The sequence below is a fragment of the Lissotriton vulgaris genome, unplaced genomic scaffold, assembly GCF_964263255.1.
Source record: "Lissotriton vulgaris unplaced genomic scaffold, aLisVul1.2 SCAFFOLD_307, whole genome shotgun sequence".
Taxonomy (NCBI): domain Eukaryota; kingdom Metazoa; phylum Chordata; class Amphibia; order Caudata; family Salamandridae; genus Lissotriton; species Lissotriton vulgaris.
Genome location: NW_028241442.1, coordinates 167,501 through 171,009, shown reverse-complemented (window position 1 = coordinate 171,009; position 3,509 = coordinate 167,501). Strand labels below are relative to the sequence as shown.

General features: G+C 47.5%; 1 pseudogene; it reads right to left on the bottom strand.

Annotated features, from left to right (window-relative positions):
• Positions 1–3,236: 3,236 nt before the first annotated feature.
• Positions 3,237–3,385, bottom strand: LOC147671287 (5.8S ribosomal RNA; annotated as a pseudogene).
• Positions 3,386–3,509: the final 124 nt, after the last annotated feature.

The window sequence follows — 3,509 nt, the reverse complement described above, 5'->3', positions numbered from 1 at the left end:
TTCCGTGATCCAACGGGCAGACAAAGGTTACGAGGCCCAAACATAGTGGTTGAGGTAGTTTATCACTGTTACATACTTGCCGTTTTGGAAGAGGACATTGGGAGATTTTTAAAACCTAACTGGGAGCATGTATTTCTCCCATTCACTTCTGTTACATCCTGCATTGGGTCTATTGCAGTGAATGGGATTTGCAAGTATGCTAATGCAGGATTGGAAATCAGAAATTCAAATATAAATGTTTTTGTTCATACTTGTCTGGAGAACAGAGAAATAGCTATGGCAGGCAGAGAAAGCGTGGCAAATATGGTGTGCACTTGCTTGCAGGAGCAGGTAATTGGAGTCACACAAACCCAGCCCCTGCTATCTGAAGCCCACTGAGGAATCAGGTTTCTTGGATGCATTAATCAGGACGCAGGAGATTAGCCTTGAAATCAGTAGTCTCCCGCCTGAATCAGGAGTGTTGGCATGTATGCTGTTATTCTAGGACTTACCCTATTATGGCTCTGCAAACTGTGCGAAGGATTAATAACACTTTCTGATTTACATTTTACGATAGAGAGGATAAGTAGTCACCTGTTTCTTAGGGAGGTAGGTTGGGGGGAAGGGCTCAAAGGAAAATACTATTAATAGTACACCAAAAATAAATATTATTATACATAGCTGTATTTCTTCCTGTGACCACCATTTTGACGGTTTGCTGCTTGCTAGAGCTGCCAGTCTAGCTTCATTTTGCACTCTTGGATGTGAATGACGAGCATAATGTGAAGCACCAATCTTTGTTCCAAATCTGAATTCACAGAAGCTGCACAGGAATGGCAGCTCTCGTTTTTGAAACCTTCCTTTACAATTGGCATAATGGCATGCAATATTGTGGTATTCTGCTTCTTTGTCACATTTTGAGCAATACGTTTTGAGATAGAAGCCTTTGTGCTTGTTGGAGACATGTTTTCTCAATTCTTTAAAAGTTCTATATATGTCTCCACACAATTCACATTTAAACTTTTCGTATGGGTATTTCCAATAAGTGACTTTTTGTGTGGTCACTTTTCTTTGTTATTACATCTTTGCTGACCTCGTACACATCGGTAAGATTTTCTAAGTTTGTTGTACCAATGTCATTCTTGGATGTGGAAGCCACAAATGTGGAAGCCACAAACTCGATGGATTCGCTGAGGTCTACTGTTGTATCTTCTTCTGTTACTGAGGGTGAACTAGGGCCTGTATCGTGATCTGAATCGTTGCTTGTTGCATTGTTTGAAGCGGTGCTGCTTTGTCAAATTCGGTGAGGAGGTTTAGGATTTCTAGAAAAGACAGCACCTCCTTACGCCATCTTAATGGGGCTTTTATTCTCCAGGAACTACCCCATCTGGAACTGGATTTGTTTGCTTAGCCATTTCTCACTATCACGCTCGCCGCCATGATAGAACCTTGTTTGGCCTGTCTCTATAGACTTCTCTACGGAGAGTCTAGCACTACAAAGGCAGTTACCGGCGGGACCACTGGGAGGTAAAGGTCACTACAACTGAGAATAGGTTAAGAGAGTCATAGTTACTCCCGCAGTTTACCCGCGCTTCATTGAATTTCTTTACTTTGACATTCAGAGCACTGGGCAGAAATCAAATTGCGTCAACACCTGCCTTTGGCCTCCGCGATGCTTTGTTTTAATTAAACAGTCTGATTCCCCTGGTCCGCGCCAGCTCTAAGTCAGCTGCTAGGGGCTGGCCTAGGCAGAACGCCAGCCCCGTGTCCCGGGGAGGGGGCATGTCGAGAGGTGACCACAGCAGCTGGGGCAATCCACTGGAAAGGCACGCTCGTGTAAGTGCAAAATTGCAGAAATACGATCTTGGCAAAACTGAAAGTAACTACTTACCAGGTTCAAAAGTTCAGGCACATCATTAGTAGCCATTTCCTGTAGTGCTTCCTGAGGGGCCCCTCCAGAGTTCAGTTGCCAGTTGAAACTATTATGTGACCCTGCTCTGAACCTCAGAATAGTTACACATATGCCACAAAGGTCCTGAATTACAGCTAAGGGAGACAAGCAGGAGCCAGGCTGGAAGTTAAAATCCATTAATCAGCCCCTAATTCATTATTGTCAGTTGGGGCAGGGCAGGTGTTGTAACTAATTTTGCAACAATGAAAGCACTTAGCAAGTGCAAAAGATCACTAATCAGGGCGCACTAAGGAAGCAGGTGCCAGCTAAAAAAATATTCTGTGACACATTAATCAGCCCCAAATTAATTCAGGTCACTTGAGGCAGGGAAGGTGTGCTTTGCTTTGCCGAAAATAATGTACACTGGACAACCAGAGGGTGTAGTGATGAAACAGAGGGTGGCATGGGTGGGCCAGAGGGTGGCATGAGTAGTCAGAGAGTGGCAGTGGTGACAGAGAGTGGCAGTGATGAAGAAGAGTGTCCCAAACAGGCTGGACACGTAGAAACAACAAGTTCGCAAAACTTGCGACCCGACAGGTAAGTTCGCAAATTGCGAAATTGTAAAAACCCTCGCGAACTGGCAGAAACACGGGCGAACACAAAAAAAAAAAAAATCCGCAAATTCGCGGGAATTCGCGGATTTTGCGGATTGCGAATCCGCAAATCCGCAAAATTCGCGGATTGCCAATCCGCAAAATCCGCTCATGCTTAGTTCAGTTCATCATGCAGCACCAGTTCTGCTTGCCAAAAGTAGCCCACTAGGCACTTGCATTCCATGCCCGGCTCCAGGCCAGCGAGCCGGGGTTCTTACCCATTTAAAGTTTGAGAATAGGTTGAGATCGTTTCGGCCCCAAGACCTCTACACTCGCTTTACCAGATAAAACTGGGGGCTCCGAGCGCCAGCTATCCTGAGGGAAACTTCGGAGGGAACCAGCTTCTAAATGGTTCGATTAGTCTTTCCCCCCTATACCCAGGTCGGACGACTGATTTTAACGTCAGGACAGCTACGGGCCTCAATCAGAGTTTCCTCTGGCTTCGCCCTGCCCAGGCATAGTTCACCATCTTTTGGTCCCATCACGCAAGCTCATGCTCCACCTCCCCAAAAGAGCGGGCAAGATGGGCTGGTAATGTGCCCGCCGCTGGAAGCATGGCGGTATCCCACCTCAGCCGGCGCGCGCCGGCCCTCATCTTCATTGCGTCACTGGCTTTCGGTCTGCCCTCTGACTCACGCACATGTTAGACTCCTTGGTCCATGTTTCAAGACGGGTCGGGTGGGTAACCAACATCACCGCAGACCCCTGGTGCGCGACGCGGCTGGGGCGCACTGAGCGGAACCCGGGGCTGCAAATGCAGTCAAAGTGTTGATGATCAATGTGTCCTGCAATTCTCACTAATTCTCGCAGCTACCTGCATTCTTCATCGATGCGCGACCCGAATGATCCACCTCCAAGAGTCAAAGGCAACTTTTCAAAATCATTTGCCCACCTGCGGGCGCAGGAGAGGTGGGAGGAAGGCGATGCTGTCTGTCCGCCGACTGAGCAGAGAGACGGCCTGGGCACCCCGCTCAAGGCTTCCCTTC